The 20,182-nt window shown below is 41.8% G+C and overlaps 1 protein-coding gene and 1 long non-coding RNA gene across 5 annotated transcripts in view; one reads left to right on the top strand and one right to left on the bottom strand.

Moving 5' to 3' along the window:
* Positions 1-20,182, bottom strand: part of LOC141407091 (uncharacterized) — a 105,364-nt gene that overhangs the window by 39,106 nt on the left and 46,076 nt on the right. For 2 of the 3 annotated variants that reach the window (XR_012414300.1, XR_012414301.1), the window contains one exon: positions 14,839-14,907. The exons of the other annotated variant lie outside the window; for it this stretch is intronic. This is a non-coding gene — a long non-coding RNA (uncharacterized lncRNA). Of the gene's footprint in view, positions 1-14,838; positions 14,908-20,182 lie in introns of those variants that run through there. 3 annotated transcript variants of the gene reach the window in all.
* The window catches only part of GLRA1 (glycine receptor alpha 1), a 102,897-nt gene that overhangs the window by 42,796 nt on the left and 39,919 nt on the right, over positions 1-20,182 (top strand). The window lies entirely within an intron of this gene.

Below are 20,182 nucleotides of genomic sequence, written 5' to 3'. Positions count from 1 at the left end.
CTAGTAAGATCTCACTTAACATCACCAATAGGTTCTTACAACCTGCAACTTTCAACGAAATGACTATAACAAGACCAATTTTCTCGTCAACCTTATAACAAAACAACATTATTTGATAAACTGCTGTATGTCATTTCACTAAAAGTCTGTTCCCAATAACCTGTTGATGATGTTAAATGAAGGCTTATGTACTATGATTTTTTTCCATTGGCTTCTTAATTATTTGTGTGTTTAACTTACTTTACAGATGATATGGGGAAAAAGTCTCAGATTTAAAAAAAAACTTAAGAAATTGTCCAGTCTGGCTCTCTATTTTCTGGAGAGAGAATCTGGTGGTTAGAATGGTAAGGTCATTTGAGCAAGGTCACACAGCATGAAACACGTGTGATAGAAACACGGGTCTGACGCTGTCTGCAGTGGTCACTAGTTCCCCTCCCTTCAGCTTCTTTTCCCTCTGGATTCCACCAATCAAAACTTTTGGATGCCTGTCCCATCCAAGCCTCTTTTCTTGTCACTCAAAGTATCTTTCGGAAACTGGTATTAGCATGAAAACAAGAAAAACAACTTGTTCTTGAAGAACTTATTATATGCTGCTACACACCAGACAGTGAACAGAGCACTTCTGTATCCACCACCTAATTTAGGCTTGATAACAACCCCCATAAAGTGGGAAAGGTTATCTCCAGTTTACAGATGAGAAAGCTGAGGATCAGAAAAGTTAAGTTATCTTCCTAATACGTAGCAAGGGTAGAACTTGAACTCAATGCATGGTCTCCTAAGCCAAATGTAAATATTTAATTCCTGAATGTTTGGGACTACTTAGGCCTTCCTTGTCTCCTTTCATCACAGAGAATTAGATAAAAGGGAACTTGAGCTTGAACAGACATAGAAACTGGAGGCCAGAGAGAGGATTGCACTTGCCCATAGACACACACACGCAGCTAATTAGTGGCACGGTCAGCCCAGGCTCCCTGACTTCCAGCCTGGGCTCTGCCTCTCCAACCACACAAAGAGCTAGTGTGTACCACGGGTCCAAGGTAATATGGACATCGTCCTGGTGTCAGAAACTTTCCAGGCTGTGTTTGTTCTCCAGAAACAGCAGGAGTGCATAGCAGCTCTATAAACAGCTGGAGTCCCCAGGCCTAACTGCCTGCCTCCCAGGATCTGGCTTTATTCACCGGAGCTAACAGACCTGAGAGCAGAGAGGCAGCCAGCAAAGCAACAGGGGTCTCTATCCAGTCCTGACAAGGAGAGGGCTGAGACTGCCTGTCCTTTATCTGACCTTCTCCAGGACTCTCTCTGAGTCTGTGCAGCAAGAGGAAGGTAAAAGTTGAAACAGAAATGTACAAGGGAGGCCACATACAGTGGCTCATACCTATAATCCCAGCACTTTGGGAGGCCGAGGTGGGCAGATTGCTTGAGCCCAGGAGTTCAAGACCAGCCTGAGCAAATGGTGAAACCCTGTCTCTACTAAAAAGAAAAAAAAAAATTAGCCGGGCATGGTGGCACATGCTTGTAGTCCCAGCTACTCCTGGAGCAGGGGCTGAGGCAGGAAGATCACCTGAGCCTTAGGAGGTCAAGGCTGCAGTGAGCTGTGATCATGCTGCTTCACTCAAGCCTGGGCAAGGTACCAAGGGTCCAAGACAGGGTGAGGCACTGCTTCAAAAAAAAAAAAAAAAAAGGAAAAAGAAAAAGAAAGAAATGTACAAAGGAAAAGAGGAAAGAGAGTCCTGATCTAGAGCAACCCCTCTGGTAGTCTACAAAGAGCTAAAACTCAGATGAAAACCTCTAGCTTGTCTGGACACGTGTGCATAAGTGTGTGCACTGGAGCATCTATGGATCTGTGTAGTGTGTATGTGGAGGTGTATATTGTGGGACTGTGGAATTGTGCAGTGGCATACATAGACGTGTGTATATGTGATGCTAATTTGAACATGTGTAGACATGTAACTTCAAAGAGAAATGTGTATGATCATCTATAGGTATGGATATAACTATGTGTATTTCTGTGGTTATATTTGTATATGTGGAAATCTGTACATATGAATACACATGTATCCGTGAGTTTGCATATATGTGGGAGATATGAAAGTACTTAAGAACGAATGTGCATGGAGTGTATTATTTTCTTTGGGTATTTGTATGTGGATATTTGTGAATATATAAAAAGATATTTAAGTATGTATCTGCATTTGAGTAGGCATGTTTACGTGTGTGTATGTGCATGTGCATGTGAATGTGAATGTGGGTGCATATGAATACAACTGAATAAGTAAAAGAGTGTTTAAATGTATCAGTACAGGAGTATGACTATACATGTGTGCACATTAAGGGACTTATATATTGCTGGAATTTGTGTAAAACTGTATATAAACACAAGAGAGAGAGACAGACAGAGAGAGAGAGAGAGTGTTGACATCCTTTGGGCATGAATCCTAGTATTTCCATTATTAGAACATGTGTTCCAGCCTCTCTTGCCAAGGAGCAGGCTAGCTTGGCACAAGACAGGTGCACGGTGGCCAGGACCCCTGCTGATTGATGACAGCCTGTGCAACTACAGTCCACAAGTTTGGCCTTATTTGACGTTAAGGGGCAATGGACAGAGACCTGAACCAGGAGTCAGGAGACCAGGGTTTGAGTTCTCACGCTGCCACCATGTAACACTTCTGAGATACAGTTCCCCCAGGTACCTGGCTCTATAAGAATGGTGTATAGGATCACACAGAGTAATAGGTATGCAAGTCATTAGTAAATGCTATAGAAATATAAAAGATTATTTACTACTAAACTAGTCAGCCAAAGCAGAGACTTTGCATTAGTCCATTTTCACACTGCTAATAAAGACATACCCAAGACCGGGCAATTTACAAAAGAAAAGGTTTAATTGGACTTACAGTTCTACATGGCTGGGGAAGCTTTACAATCATGGTGAAAGGCGAGGAAGAACAAGTCACATCTTACGTGGATGGCAGCAGGCAAAGAGAGAGCTTGTGCAGGAAAACTCTCCTTTATAATAAACATCAAATCTCATGAGACTTACTCACTGTCACAAGAACAGCTTGGGAAAGACCTGCCCCAACAATTCAATTACCTCCCACCAGGCCCCTCCCACAACACATGGAAATTCAAGATGAGATTTCAGTGGGGACACAGCCATATCATTCCGCTCCTGGCCCCTCTCAAATCTCATGTCCTCACATTTCAAAACCAATCATGCCTTCCCAACAGTCCCCCAAAGGCTTAACTCATTTCAGCATTAATTCAAAAGTTCACAGTCCAAAGTCTCATCCAAGACAAGGCAAGTCCCTTCCACCTATGAGCCTGTAAAATCAAAAGCAAGTTAGTTGGCCAGGCACAGTGGTTCATGCCTAGCCAACATGGTGAAACCTCATCTCTACTAAAAATACAAAAATTATCCAGACATGGTGATGTGAGCCTGTAGTCCCAGCTATTCGGAGGCTGAGGCAGGAGAATTGCTTGAATCCGGGAGGCAGAAGTTGCAGTGAGCCGAGATGGTGCCACTGCACTCCAGCCTGGGCAACAGAGTGAGACTCTGTCTAAAAGAAATAAGTAAATAAATAAAATAAAATCAAAAAAAAAAAAAAAGCAAGTTAGTTACTTCCTAGATACAATGGGGGTACAGGCTTTGGATAAATACAGCCATTCTAAATGGGAGACATTGGCCAAAACAAAGGGGTTACAGACCCTATGCAAATCTGAAATCCAGTGGGACAGTCAAGTCTTAAAGCTCCAAAATGATCTCTTTTGACTCCACGTCTCACATTCAGGTCACGCTGATGCAAGGGGTGGGTTCCCATGGTCTTGGGCAGCTATGCCCCTTTGACTTGCAGGGTATACCCTCCCTCCTGGCTGCTTTCATAGGCTGGCGTTGAGTGTCCGCAGCTTTTCCAGGCTCACAGTGCAAGTTGTCAGTGGATCTACCATTCTGGGGTCTGGAGTACAGTGGCGCTCTTCTCACAGCTCCACTAGGAGGTGCCCAAGTGGGGACTCTGTGTGGGGGGTTCAACCCCACATTTCCCTTTTGCACTGCCCTAGCAGAGGTTCTCCATGAGGGCCCCACCCCTGCAGCAGACTTTTGCCTGGGCATCCAGGCATTTCCATACATCTTCTGAAATCTAGGCAGAGGTTATCAAACCTCAATTCTTGACTTCTGTGCGCCCACAGACTCAATACCATGTGGAAGCCACCAAGGCTTGGGGCTTCCACCTTCTGAAGCAACAACCCGAGTTGTAGTTTGGCACCTTTTAGTCATGGCTGGAGTGGCTGGGACACAGGGCACCAAGTCTCTAGACTGCACACAGCACAGGGACCCTGGGCCTGGCCCATGAAACAATTTTCTCCTGGGCCTTTGGGCCTGTGATGGGAGGGGCTGCTGTGAAGACCTCTGACATGCTCTGGAGACATTTTCCCCATTGTCTTGGGGATTAACATTTGGCTCCTCGTTACTTATGCAAATTTCTTCAATTTCTCCTCAGAAAATAGGTTTTTCTTTTCTATCACATTGTCAGGCTGCAAATTTTCCAAACGTTTATGCTCGGCTTCCCTTATAAAACTGAGTGCCTTTAACAGCACCCAAGTAACTTCTTGAATGGTTTGCTGCTTAGAAATTTCTTCCACCAGAACCCTAAATCATCTCTCTGAAGTTCAAAGTTCCACAAATCTCTAGGGCAGGGGCAAAATGCTGCCAGTCTCTGTGCTCAAACATAACAAGCATCATCTTCGCTCCAGTTCCCAAAAAGTTCCTCATATCCATCTGAGACCACCTCAGCCTAGACTTTACTGTCCATATTACTATCAGCATTTTGGGCAAAGCCATTCAACAAGTCTCTAGGAAGTTCCAAACTTTCCCACATTTTCCTGTCTTCTTTTGAGTCCTCCAAACTGTTCTAACCTCTGCCTGTTACCTAATTTCACATTTTCGGGTATGTTTTCAGCAGTGCCCAAAGTCACTTCCACGTTTTCAAGTATCTTTTCAGTATCGCCCCACTCTACCGGTACCAATTTACTGTATTAGTCCATTTTCATGCTGCTGATAAATATATGCCCAAGACTGGCATTTACAAAAGAAAGAGCTTTATTGGACTTACAGTTCCATGTCACTGGGGAGGCCTTACAATCATGGTGGAAGGTAAAAGGCACGTCTCACATGGCAGCAGACAAGAGAAGAACTTGTGCAGGGAAACTCCTCTTTTTAAAACTATCAGATCTTTTAAGACTTATTCACTATCATGAGAACAGCATGGGAAAGACCCACCCCCATAATCCAATTACCTCCCAACAGGTCCCTCCCATAACACATGGGAATTCAAGATTAGATTTGGGTGGGGACACCAACACCCAAACATAAGGAAATGCCCTTCTGGGTTTTGGAATTTTTTGTTGTTGTTGTGTTTTCACTTTTGTTTTTTGCTTGTTTTTATTTTTACTGGTCTCTCTTCATTCATTTGTTCTTTCCACTGCATTTATTAATTAAGGTCTTACATTTGCTAAATTTGGCATTAGGCTCTAGAGATAGAGTTCTGTTTTAGTCCTATAAGCTAGGCTTTCCTGCAGTAACAAATCCCCAAAATCTTAACATCTTTAGACAATAATGTTTCATTTATCGCTCATCTAAAGTCTGCTGCAGATCTAGGGGCTCTCCAGGGCTGCTTTCCCTCAGGTAGTAGCTCAGCATTGCATTTCCATAACAATACACAATTTCACATTTGCCACACAAGAGAACAATACACCAAAGGGTTGAACACTGGTGTATTAGTGCATGCTACCATAACAAAGTACCACAGATTGGATGCCTTTAACAACAGAAAATTATTGTGTCACAGTTCTGGAGGCTAGAAGTTCAAGCTCAAGGTGCCACCAGAGTTGGTCTCTAATGAGGGCCCTTTTCCTGGCTTGTAGACAGCCTTCTTCTCACTGTGTCCTCACATGGCTTCTTCTCTATGCAAGGAGAGAGAGAGAGAGATCTGGTACCTCTTTCTCTCCTTATTAGGACATAAATACTACTGAATTAGGGCCCCACCCTCATGACCTCATTTAACCTTTATCACCTCCTTAAAGACTCCATCTTCAAATACAGTCACTCTGAGGGTTAAGGCTTCAACATATAAATTTCGGAGGGACACATTCAGTCCATAACAACTGGCAAGTAAATGTGTTCCACCTAGGAGTGACTTCTGCTTGCATTTCGCTATCCAAGGAAAGTCACATGGCACTGCCCAAAGAGAAGTATAATCCTCCCATGGTACCAGAAGTAAACAGGAACCAGACATCAGTGAGTAGGAGGTCTCTGCTTTCAAGGAGTCTATTTCAAGGAAAACAAGATAATACCACAGTAGGATGGGTGAGATTACAGAGCTATGCCAGGATGCTGTGGAACACAGAGGTTAATAATAATTCTCTGTAAATTATTAATAATAATTCTCTGAATATGTGTGTACCAGGCACTGTTGTATTGTGTGCTTTTGAGTTATTTTTCTTATTTTCTTTTTTCTAAACTGATCAGCGCCAAATTGCGTGATTTTTCTAAAGCAGCAATCTGGTCATGGTACTTCCCATGTTCAAACCTTCCAGGAGAGAACAGTTTCAAGGGATGAACCAAAGGATGAAAGGGTTTCAAAAAACTGTTGTGTGTCCAATAGTGCCAAAAGAGGAAAGAAAAGTCAAATAAGAAAAGAAAGTATCGTCTAGTAGTTTTGGCAGTGGGGGATAGGGGAAGGGAGGGTAAGTATATAGAATTAGGGAATGCAATTTCAGGGGCATGCAGAAAGCAAAGGATAAGTTGAAACAAAGACAGCATGAAGATAAGCCTTTCAAAAAGCTCTACTGTGAAAAGAATGTGAGGTTTTAGTATTGGTGTTTGTCATTTAGTGAGTACTTTTCTGAAAGTCAGGTAATTGTGGTTAGTGAATTATGGGAATTATTTTATGTACAACAATCCCATTTTATACGTAAGGAAACTGAGGCTTAGAGAAGCTTGATTCACTCAAATTTTTCCAGCCAATAACTGGCTGTGCCATTTATCATCCCCAGGCTGCCTGACTCCTGAGGGCCTGTTCTTGGCCTACTCCATGTGCTGAGCATAAAGAAAGAGGGCAGTGGGAAGTGGCAGAGCCAAGGGCACCAGGGCCATGTGAGGGCATGACCTCATCCTGGTCTTCTGCAGCATCGTTTGGTCATTAAGAAGCTCAGTAGGATTTGTGCAGTCCTTGTCTATGGCCATACAATCCTGAACACACCCAATCTCATCTAATCTCTGAAACTAAGCAGGGTCAGGCCTGGTTAGAACTTAGACGGCAGGATTTGTCCAGTCCTATAAGGACTTGTGTCACAAGAAAACCTTGGTCATCTATCATTTTGGATGTTTGCAAATAAGACCTCAAGATACAAGAAAACAGCTACCACACAGGGAGATCAAAAGCCCCTTATAGCCAAGTGTGGGAGTTCATGGCTATAATTCTAGCATTTTGGGAGGCTGAAGTGAGAGGATCACTTGAAGCTAAGAGTTCAAGACCAGCCTAGTCAACAAAGTGAGACCCTATCTCTACAAAAAAATTAAAGTATCAGCTGGGCATGCTGGCATGCACCTGTAGTCCCAGCTACTCAGGAGGCTGAGGAGAGAGGAGATCACTTGAGCCCAGGAGTTTAAGGATGCAGTGAGCTATCATTGTGCCACTGTACTCCAACCTGGGCAACAGAGCAAGATCCATCTTTAAAAAAATAATCCGTTTATACCCAACCATAAATATTAACACATTGGCTAGGGAGCAGTCATTTAGTCATAAGTCAAAGTCAACCCATCCTGGGATCAGTTGATTGAATGAGGCAGACATTTTGAATCACAAAAATAAAATTTAAATCCATCTACTTTTTTCCCACTTTGCTGCTCTCAACTCCTAGTTAAAATTGGCATAATCTCTCTCCTGCTTGACCAAATGGCCTCCTAACTGGTCTCCTTCCTTCCCCTCCTCGTGCCCCCTACCACTTCCCATAGTTGCTAGAAGAATCATTTTAAAACGCAAATCGGATCACAGAATTCTCCTACTTCCAATCCTGCAACAAGTTTCAAAGGTTCTTACCACATTCTGTTCCCTCTGCCCAGAAAGATCTTTGCATGCCTGGCTCCTTCTTACCCTTCCGGTCTTAGCTCAGACATTGCTTCAGGGGGTCCTTCTCCACCTCCCTACCTAAAATAATCCTCCTCTTCCAGTTACTCTCTATCACATCACCATGTTCTATTATCCTCAGAGCAATATCTAAAATGTAAAAGTTCACTTGTTTGTTTGTTGCCTTGTTGGCTTTTTCATCCAGAGTGGGGACCTTATTTCCCTCAATCACCTCTATATTTCCAGTTCCCACCACATTGCTTAAATCACAAGAGCCAGTCAGTATTTGTGAAAGGTTCTCTAAGCACACCCCCATCTGTTGCCATAAACATCGTGTCCAAGTATTTTTGCTCGCACACCTCCAGTGATGGGGAACCTACTACCTCCCAATTTTAGATTCAAGGGGTCATGCGGAGGTTTGTTACATGGATATATTGCGTAATGTTAGCATCTGGGTTTCTATTGAACCCATCACCCAAATAGTGAACATAATAACCAATAAGTAATTTATTTATTGGTCTTTCATCTCAAGATGGAACTCAACACACTGAGGAGAGCACCCTGATGGTAAAGGGACAGCCCATTTCATCTTTGGGCAGCTCTGAAATCTCCATTTACCCATGGCTTTAGTCCTGACCCTCGTGCCACACAGAACCAACCAACTCAACTGACAACCCTTCACATAATTGAGATCGGTTCTCCCTGTTCCTCCCCAAGCCTGGCTTCCTCAACCATTCTCTCTAGTTTTCAGTCCCTTCACCACCAGGGTGCTCTCCTCAAAGTGCACCCAGCGCTTGATTTCCATCTTGAGATGAAAGGTCAAGAAATAAACCACCTATAGGGTACTATGTTCACTATTTAACTGATGGGTTCAAAAGAAGCCCAAGCTCCAGCATTACACAATATACCCATGTAACAAGCCTGCACATGTACCCCCTGACTCTAAAATAACAATTTTTTTAAAAGAAAAAGAAATAGACCCAGTCTCACAAGGAGTGTTCCGAGCAGAGCAAAGTGGGGCCATCCTTATTCTGGGTTAGTGAATTTCAAAGCATTGTTTTTAATAGCAGTCCCACCTTAGTTCATTTCTAAGGTAAACTTTTTTTTTTTTTTTTTAGACAGAGTCTTGCTCTGTCACCCAGGCTGGAGTGGAGTGGTGCGATCTCAATCTTGGCTCACTGCAACCTCCACCTCCCAAGTTCAAGCAATTCTTGTGCCTCAGCCTCCCGAGTAGCTGGGATTACAGGTGTGCGCCACCACACCTAGCTAATTTTTGTATTTTTAGTAGAGATGGGGTTTCACCATATTGGCCAGGCTGGTCTCAAACTCCTGACCTCAAGCTATCCACCCTGTCAGCCTCCCCAAGTGCTGGAATTACAGGCATGAGCCACCGCGCCTGCCTGTAAGGTAAATCTTATGTAGCACTTTAATGAGCAGATTTTTTTAAATGGGTGGTTCTGGTTGAAGTGGAGAGAGAACCAAGAATCTCATTCTCTTGACCTCTCTCTCAACCTCTCCCTCCCCCAGGAAGCCCTTGGAAAACCTTCTCTAGGCTGTAAAATCCATTTCTACTCATTCCACCTCAAAGACCTTCCCATTTCGGGAGCCATGTCACAATGTTCACTTGCAGTATGCTTATGGACAGCAGCACCCTGGAATATTTTTAAAGCGCATTAGTAATATATGAAAACAAGCTTTTGTAATTAGTTCAATAAAAAGCAAAAATGAGAACGAGAAATAAGAATGCCCCTGTTTTGCCCTCCCCTCCAATTCCCTTTGTCCTATCCTGAGTTAACCATTACAAATAAAATTTAGTGTACACCATACTAGTCCCCTTTCCTTGATTGTCCATACATTCAGGTACATATACATGTATTTGTGTAAGTAGGATTGTGCAATACAATTTGCTTTTTCCACTCCACCACAGCTTGACGCCTCTCTCCACATGGCTACATATAGATCTGCCTCATTCTTTTTAACTCTCTACACAGTCCCAAATTTGGAAACATGGGAGAACAAATATATTGTTTATTAATATTACATTAAATATATGACAAAATTATACTATGTTTCCAGGCTTTATAACCTCCCGGTAAAATTCCATGGTATGGAGACACCATCATTTCACAGTATTTAACCACTTTCTCTTGACATGATTTTTGGTTTTTTCAGCTTTACACTATTGCAAACAATGCTACAATGAGCATTCTTGTACATAACTCTCTGTGTGCATTCCTTTAGGATATATTCCAGAAGTAGAATTGCTTTAATGAAAGAATATTCACTTTCTAAAAGTATTTTGCCCAATTCCTTTCCAAAAAAAAAGCTTCAATAATTTACATTCCCTACAATACTGTTTATTTCTCTTCATCCTTGCCAACCCAAGATATTATCAAGCTTTTTTATTTTCACCAAATGGGATTTTCAAAATGGTACCTCATTGTCATTTTCAATTTGCACTTCAGATTCCTAGTGAATTTGAGCATCTTTTAATACGTTGACTGGGCATTTTGAATAATATTATAGGTTTCTTTTTTTATATGCATCTCCTAAATCATTTGGAGTTTAATTTTATATGAAGAATTTGTTGGTTGCTTAACTCTATTTCTCTCTGATTGAGTTTCTATTATTCCAACACCATTTCTTAAATAGTTACTATTTTTCTACTGATTTGAAATGCTATCTTTTTCATAAACTAAATCCCCATGTATACATTTCTAGTCTCTAGTCTCAGTTTATTGCTCCATTGTTCTGTTTATCTGTTTCTGTACCAATATTACACTACTTTAATTTCTATGACGTATATTTCTATGTCTGGTAGAGAAAGCCCTCTGTTGTTCTTCATTTACAAGCTTTTCTTAACACTTTCAGCCCTTTCTTTCTTCCATGTGAACTTTAGAATCAGTGTATTGAGGCCTATAAAAATCGTCTCAGGGCCAGGCCCGGTGGTTCACACCTGTAATCCCGGCACTTTGGGAGGCCGAGGCAGGCGGATCACGAGGTCAGGAGATCGAGACCATCCTGGCTAACACAGTGAAACCCCGTCTCTACTAAAAATACAAAAAAAAATTAACCGGGCGTGGTGGCGGGTGCCTGTGACAAGAGAATGCCATGAACCCGGGAGGCGGAGCTTGCAGTGAGCCGAGATCGTGCCACTGCACTCCAACCTGGGTGACACAGCAAGACTCTCAAAACAAAAACAAAACAAAAAATCCTCTCAGGTTTTGATTAGGATTGCATTGAGTTTAAAGATTAATTTGGGAATAAAGTACATCTTTACAATATTTTATAAGTATAGTACATCTCTCCAATTATATGGGTATTCCTTCATGCCTTTCAGTAAGTTTTGTAGTTTTTTTTAATATATACAACTCACATATTTCATGTTAGCTTTATTCATAGATATTTTGTGGGGTTGGTTGCTATTATGCATAAGATCTGTTGTTGTTGTTGCTTTTTCCATTATACTTTTGTCTCTCTACACAGCTTATGCTAGGTCCCTTCTTATCTTCTTGGGTCTGGGGGATCCAAGAGAAAGTCTGTTCACTCTTATCCAATTAGATATGGTGCCACACTCAACAAAGCTTTGGTAAACAAAAGACTAAGAGAGGACCAAGGAGAAAGCCCTCAGAAATGCCATTAGAGTCTATCACGAGCAAAGCACGGGGTGATGAGCAGTCTTGGTACCATCTGCTGGATGATTCTCTCCCAGTACACCAGGGGAGGCATCACAGCAGTGAACTTATGACTACCCAGAGCGTGACTCTTCATCAGATCCAATTCCAGAAGGCTGACTCATGACCATCAAACCCACGAAAGACTGAAGTGGGGAAATCAAACTGCCAAATTGTTCCAATTTACAGTAAGACTTTCTATTGTAATAATAAGAATGCCGTGTCCACCAGGAGTGTGCTCCCTTGCCACTATCCTAATACCAGGAAAGCCAAGCAAAAGTTGCTTTTAACATAACTGGAATTGTAGAAAAGAGAGGTAGACAGTCTTGAGGGAAATTTCATCCAGGCCAGAGAGAGTTCTAAGAAGCCATCCTTGTGTCACCACACAGAAGCCCTCCTTCTAGTGGCAAGAAAGTTGGTGTTCCCCAAATATACATATGTAACAAACCTGCACGTTATGCACATGTACCCTACAACTTAAAGTATAGTAATAATAAATAAATAAATAAATAAATAAATAAAGACAACATAATTTGTCACAATTTGGATCTAATTACATATTCATATATTCATTTATTAGTTAAGTACTTGTATGTGTTCAAAGATACTCTTTTCCACTATTTTGAATTTAATAATATTGATTGGACTTTTAAATTCAAGTAAAATATAATGTAGGGAAGATATATATATATATATATAACTAAATACCCCTATATAAACTGAATAAATTAAATTGGAAATACCAAAGGAATACTCTGCTTGCAGATATTCAAAAGTAGTGGTTTGAGAGATGGGAAATGGGATATTTATTAAAGGTTGCCTGACTATAAAAAAAAAAAAAAAAAAAAAAAGAAAGTTGGTGTTCCCACAAATATAGTGATGGAGGATGCTAGATTACCAACTGCCAAATTCCTGCTACTTGAACTGCCCTTTCTTATGCTACAGAATGAATGTCCCACATATGTTTACAAAACAGATGCAATACAACAAATAAAACAAGATGCAACACAATAAATTAGAGTTCTTCTCATTACATTACAAGCACATGCCCATCCTAAGTCATTGAGATTACACACAGGTCATTCAGATTGATGCTGGGCCTCAGATTTGAACATGCAAATCCCTCCATTGCATATTCATCTCCTTTTTTTTTTTTTTTTTTTTTTTTTTTACTCTCAGAGGGTGACCTTAATTTCCATATTTCCAAGTTTGTTGGTGGCATGTCTCAGCATTGTGCCCTGCACTGCCAACTCTATCAGCTTTCCTCTTTCCAGGTTAACATCCACCCTTCCTTCCATTTGCACCCTATAGCAACCAGTCATAAATCTACTTCACTGCTTAATATCCCAATCCAAAATTCTTCACCTGATACTGATTATAAGGTTATTTATGCACCAACCCGTCACATGGGTGGGCTCAGCGGGGGCCTGGTATTCTACGTCTACTATATTTCCTTGATCTACCCCATAGATAGTCTAAAATATGATATTTAATATTTAATAAAAAGTTTAAATATATGTTTAACATATTTAATAATTTTAATAATAAATGTTTACTTTTAAAATATTTTAAATAGATGGTTTAAAATAAAGTAAATTGAACTTGGTTTAAAAATTTTTTTAAAAGGGGAAGATACAGCCTATAATTGTCAAAAGAGTGTGAAATTGGAAACCAGAAGTCCTGGATTCGTATCTCTGTTCCTAGCACCTACTAGCTATGTGATTTTGGGCAAGAAACATAACCTCCATTTAACCTCTCTAAATTTCGGTTTCCTCTCCTGTGAAATGAGTATAATAATACCCAGTATGCTAGGTTAATGAAAAGTTTTTTGTTGTTGTTGGTTGTTTTTGTTTGTTTGTTTTTTGAGGCAGAATCTCGCTCTGTCACCCAGGCTGGAGTGCAGTGGCATGATCTTGGCTCACTGCAACCACCACCTTCCAGGTTCAAGCAATTCTCCCGTCTCAGCCTCCCAAGTAGCTGGGATTACAGGCGCTTGCCAGCACGCCTTGCTAATTTTTATATTTTTAGTAGAGACGGGTTTTTGCCACATTGGCCAGGTTGGTCTCAAACTCCTGACCTCAGATGATCCACCTACTTTGGCCTCCCAAAGTGCTGGGATTACAGGCGCGAGCCACCGCACCCGGCCAAAAAGTTTAGCAAGTTCTATGCGGTGGCTCATGCCTGTAATCCCAGCACTTTGGGACGCCAAGGTGGGTGGATCACTTGAGGTCAGGAGTTTGAGACAAGCCTGGCCAACATGGTGAAACTGCGTCTCTACTAACAATACAAAAATTAGCCGGGCGTGGTGGTAGGTGCCTATAATCCCAGCTGCTCAGGAGGCTAAGGCAGGAGAACCCCTTGAACCTGCGAGGCAGAGGTTGCAGTGAGCAGATATCCCATCACTGCACTCCAGCCTGGGCGACAGAGCAAGAGTCCATCTCAAAAAAAAAAAAAAAAAAGTTTTAGCAAATGTTAGACACCCAATACACCCAATAAACAGAACTGCTATTCACATTTTTATGTAATTATTAAATGCACATTGATCTTTAGTGATCCCCTAAAGACAAATAAAGATGCTAATTTCCACTCGTCCAAACCATCTACAGTTCTTTACAACAAATGTAGCTTTGATTGTGTGATATCTAAATGAGAATGCACCAGGCAGCATGGTGACTTAGGAGAAATTCAAGACACAAAGCATCTGGGGCCAAGCAGGCAACAGACAGGGATCTGGACAGTCCACAAGCACTGGACTTGAGTGTAGAGCAGAGAGCAGATGAATTCCATGGCTTGAGGCAGAAATAAAGCACTAGCGGATTGCTAAATCTAGGGCAGAAGCTTTCTGTCCTTTGCCCTTTTCAATACTTCCTGTTAGTTGTGGGCATCTAAAATCCCACAGGTACGTCATAGCAGCCAGAGGCAGTACTGATGACACTGAGGTGTCATCAAACTGTCACTCAATGCATATCTGGGATATCATGGGTAGTGTAGTCTACTGGTTAAATGCTTGGGCTCTGACATTAACGTCCTGGGTTCAAATCCCAGCTTTGTCACTTACCAGTTGTGCAATGTCATGAGTGGAACATTAATCTCTCTGTACCTTGATTTCCCTGCAAAATGAGAATAACAATAGAACCTACATCACAGGGTTATTGTGAAGATAACACACATAAAGGTCTTAACACAGTTTCTTGCATGTGATAAAGTCTCAGTGTATTAGTATTATTTGCATTGTTATTATCAATTCTGAATTTACAAGTAACTAGCAGCAGGAACTTGAGCTTTTAGGGCTCCAGTTTTCACATCTGTCCAATAGGATTTCTGCATGCAGGTCCCACCTTAGTCAATTGAATTGTGGTATGCCCCTGAGGGAGAATCCCTTTCTATGAAATGAGAGAGTTGAGACTGAAGTCTCCAGAGTTCTTTCTAGCTGTAATATTTGATGATAAAAATAGTGATGATAAGAACGATGATTCTCTCATCTAGCTCCAATCTCCATTCTTGCTATCTTGGTTGAGAACCTTTATTACCTCCCAACTGGATTGTCACAACAGCCTTAAAACGGGTCTTTCTGTACCTGTTTTCTCCTGCTTCCAATTGTCTACAGTGGTTCCTACCATACTGATCTTCCTGAAATCAAACTGTGACATTACCCCACTGCTTAAGTCTTCAATGGTGCTAAATTGGCTACCAAATAAAATCCAAACACCTTGGTTTGGCAGTTAAAGATATCCACAGTCTCAAATTAATTCATTTTGCAGCCTTATTACAGTAGAGTAGTTAAGAGCATGAACTTTATGTAATCAGACAAACCAGATTTGAACTCCAGCCCCACTATTTCCTAACTGTGTAAATCCGGAAAAAGCACTTAATCTCCCTATATTTTCTTCATCTATAAAAATTAGGTTGAAAATGCCCAAGTCATAGGATTGTTTTAAAGATAAAATAAGCTGACATGTATGGCATGCTTACAACATAATGCCTGGTGTATAATAGGGCCTCAATAAGGGGCAATTGTTACTATTTATGCTGCTAATGGTTGAGCTAAACTCAACTGTTTGAATGCCCCTGCCTACACACCTCTGCTTGTGCTATCCCTTCTACATGAGATTCCTTTTACCCCCAATTATACATATTCTAATTCCAAATACTCTGAGGCTGCAGGCCTAGTCCTAATGTCTTACCCTTATCTCACAGATGTGAGAAATATAGGCTTGGAGCATATCACTGGCCTTGTTCCAGGTGAAACCAGATACTGTTCACATCTCAGAACAATACTAGATCTAGAGATGCTAACTTCTGGAGGATGGAACAAACTGAAAGGGGCCACCTCAAATGCTACCTTCTCCTCAAAAGCTTTTCCGGATTTGCCCAACTTGGCTGGAAATCATCTCTAATGGCAATTTGTTAAAAGTATTTATTTATTTATTTTGGAGACAGAGTGTTGCTCTGTCACCCAGGCCTGAGTGCAGTGGCACAATCATGGCTCACTACAGCCTAAACCTCATGGACTCAATTGATCCTCCCACCTCAGCTTCCCAGGTAGCTGGGACTACAGTCATGCACCACCATGCCCAGCTAATTTTTTTATTTTTACTTTTTTTGTAGAGACGGAGTTTTCCACATTGCCCAGTCTTGTCTCAAACTCCTGGGCTCAAGCAATCTGCCCATTTTGGCCTCCCAAAGTGCTGGTATTACAGGCATAAGCCACCACATGCAGCCATTAGAACTTCTTATGACCCTCTCACTTTCAATTTTGTGTGGTAGATATTTGTGTCCATGCCTTATCTTGCTTGCTAGATAAACTGAGTTCTTTAAGTATAGAAATGAAGACCCTGTGCCTCCATCCTCACTGTACTCCCAATCAGCCTCATAAATATTAATAGAGTTGGATTGAGTTTAGACATGAGATATCCCCTTGGGAACTGGAATGATGAGATGTTAAAAGGTATAAGGATCTGGTTCTTTTGTTTACCTCTTGATGCAATGTCTCTTGGTTCTGACTGCAATGGGCCCATCTCTTGCATTCCACATGCCCTTGCCAGCAACACTCTTGCACAAGCTCTTAGCTCTATCCTACTAAAACATTTCATGTTTCCTACTTCACCACCATACTGAGTTTAGAGGAGTTTATTAGGAGAGGTTAGACTCTGAAATGAGGCACAGTGTGGGTAGAGGTCGGGGACAGATCCAACTTCAGGTGGTACATAGGAAGCCCTCAATAAATGTCTATGGAATGAATGAATGAATAAATTAATGAGTTAATGCTCTACCTTAGTCTCATAAGCAGGGCAGCTAGTTGCCCAGTTACCAGAAATTAGATCATCAAGGAATCAGAGAGGCAGGATGGGTGAGTTGATGCTGAACACTGTTGAACCAGAGCTCTGGAAACCCCTTCTTCTTCAGGTTTGTGGGCTACCCTTGAGAGTTTGAGACCTAGAAACCAGCTCCCAGAGGTGGAACCTCAGGTTCTAGGGTGGAGAATTCAATTGCTGCTCCTCCAGTCCCTGAACTTGAACATGGCCCCCAGCATGTCGAACACCAACCCGCATATGTATAGCTATGGCCAAATAAGCAAAACAGCCTTTAGCTTTCGGCCTATTACACGACTTACATTGATCTTTTCTGAACTGCATTTCTCACTGCTGTTTGCCAATTTAAGGGAGGAAATCAATGGCAGCAACTTGTTTGGGTAGCAGCTGCTAGGGCAGGCGCTGCCAGTAGGAGTCAAGCTGCCTGAGGACACCAAGATACATTCTCCGTCTCCTGCTCAAACTTTTCATTAGTCATTTCATAATGAGAGGCTCATTATGAAATACAAAGAGATGGGTTTTATTTTGTTTTTCTTCTTTTAGATGATGTACGTTTATATTTTTTAACTGTCAACGTGCATTGCTTCTGAAATAACAGTTAAAACATTTTAAAATACTAGTAATAAAATGCAAATGTAATAATGTTCATCTTTACTTAAAATTCTTCAAACTCTCCACATTATTATCAGGAAAAAGTTCAAATTTCTCAGTACAGCTTGCAAGACCGTGCATGCGTCCTCCCACTCTTCTATTCATTCACTTGCTGTTCTTTCCAAAGTGCCCCACTCTTGCTTTGCCTCTAGGCCTTCACGTATGCACTTCCAGCTGCCCAAAAATGCTTTTCCTCTTTGACTCAACCATATTTGGTCTCACCTTAAATATCACTTCTACCTGGAGACTTCCTTGATCAGCACCCCCAAGTCCAGGTGGGAACCTGTCTTCTATATTCCCCAGAACCCTGCGCTTAACCCCTATCACAGCCCTTATCTCAGTGCGGTGTAAACGTTACACGGGAGGCTCTGGAGCTGAATAAATATATCTTTCTTGTCCTCAGTGGATTCCTCAGTGCCTAGAATAATATCTGGCACTTAAGAGAGTTCAGTTAAATGTTATTGGAAAAAATAAAACTAACCACAATTAGCTGTTAGATTTGGAAAAGTTCTTAGAGATCATCTAGCCTAACTTCTTTTAACAGTGAGGCTCAGAGAAGCAGAGTCAAGTTCTAATTCCAGATTCTTTACTGAATTGTTGTGCAATCTTAGGAAATACCTTTCCCCTCTGGGTCTCAGTCTTTCCAGATATAAAATAAGAAAAGCACATTCTGTTCCAGCTTTTTCTGACTTTGTCTCCTCTTCCTTCCCATAGGTACTAGGTAGCTCATAGATACACTGACTGGGTGACTAGGTGAGATGGTGCAGGAAAATATAAGGTCCGGTTCATCCGCTCAAATTGCTCCCAATCAAGCTGAGGACATAAGACATACACAGTGAAGAAGTGCTCAATTAAACGTTCCAGGTGATTCGGTCTTGCTAGGAATCAAAACGGAAGAGGTCAGGGAAGCCTGGGGCATCAAGGCTCCTGCAGGACATAAGCCTTAAGCTGAGAAAGCAGAATTTGCCTGAGCAATGAGGCTGACAGAGAGCGTCCCTCACACAGGATTGGCTGTCCACACCATGTGACGTAAATCACAAGTGCTCACTAGAGGCTCAGGCTGATGCTGATTCCAGTCCTAGCTCTGCCACTCACTGGCCCTGTGCCTTGGACACATTTCTCAGACCTGTTTTCTTACCCTCACTATGGGAATCTGAATGTCTAGCTTGCAGGGGTTTTGTGAGGATTAAATGTATGTGACAGTATCTAGAACGGTGCCTGCTGCCTAACAGACCATTTTAAGAAATGCCACTTTCTTTTCTTTCTGCTAGCCACATAAATGGACTTGACATGTCACTGGCAAGAACATCAAGAGTACAGCTGGGGCCTGGGGACTGAAGGCTTTTTCTGCCCAACCATTCATAGTCTGTTCACTCTGATGTGACTTGCCCAGTGCCTCATCATAACACACATACACACACACACACACACACACACACACACACTTCATGCAAAATCCAAGGGAGAAGGAGAAGGAGAGACTATTTCCAATCCCCTGATCAGATGGGACCAGATTGGGAGCTGTCCATTACCATCATCAGGACAAAGAGCCAACACTCAGGCCGGGCCTGGAGTTCTCCCACCACCATGGGACTTATAAGATATGAGATTATGAGGCCAAATGTCACTTTCTATGGGGCTGGAGAGAGAGGCTGCAATTAAATTATAGAAAAATCCTATAAAATACCTTAGAACATTTTATGAAGCTATTGATATTTCTATAGGCAAACAGACCAAGGCATGCACGGTAGGAGGAATTGAGCAGGGGTGAGGGTGAGGGTGGGGAGGAAGCTTGTTTGTTTTAGTTTATCTCTGCTGATAACAGATCAAGACTGATGAGGATTTACAAGCAGCATTACAAAAGAAAATATTGCATGACCTGTTTATCCAGCACCCTCAGGGAAAAAGCAATAGCAGGTCCTCATGTGTGGAGATTATTCCTTGGAGGAAAGCATTTAAAGCTGGACTTGAACTGAGGATATTAATCATTTGGGGAACTATAGACCCTTGTGGGAGATTCAACACAGAGAGCTATGCCCTTCCTGCTTGGGAAACACAAATATACCCTAAACTCTACTTGTAGTGTCATGCTATTCATGAACTCCAGGTTTACAATGTCTCTGTAACAAAATTTAAAACTTTCTTTTTCTGTTTTGTTTGTTTGTTTGTTTGTTTGAGACAGGGTCTCACTCTGTCACCCAGGCTGGAGTGCAGTGGCATGATCATGGTTCACTGCAGCCTGGACCTCCCTGGGTTCAGGTGATCCTCTGACCTCAGCCTCCTGAGTAACTGGGACTACAGGCTACTGTATAGGCCATCACATGCACCACCACACCCGGCTACCTTTTGTATTTTCTGGTAGAAACAAGGTCTCATCATGTTGGCCAGGCTGGTCTCAAACTACTGGGCTCAAGCAATCCTC

Source organism: Macaca fascicularis, chromosome 6 (assembly GCF_037993035.2).
Source record: "Macaca fascicularis isolate 582-1 chromosome 6, T2T-MFA8v1.1".
Lineage (NCBI taxonomy): Eukaryota > Metazoa > Chordata > Mammalia > Primates > Cercopithecidae > Macaca > Macaca fascicularis.
The sequence above is the reverse complement of the archived record's forward strand: the minus strand, read 5'-3'. Positions and strand labels throughout refer to the sequence as shown.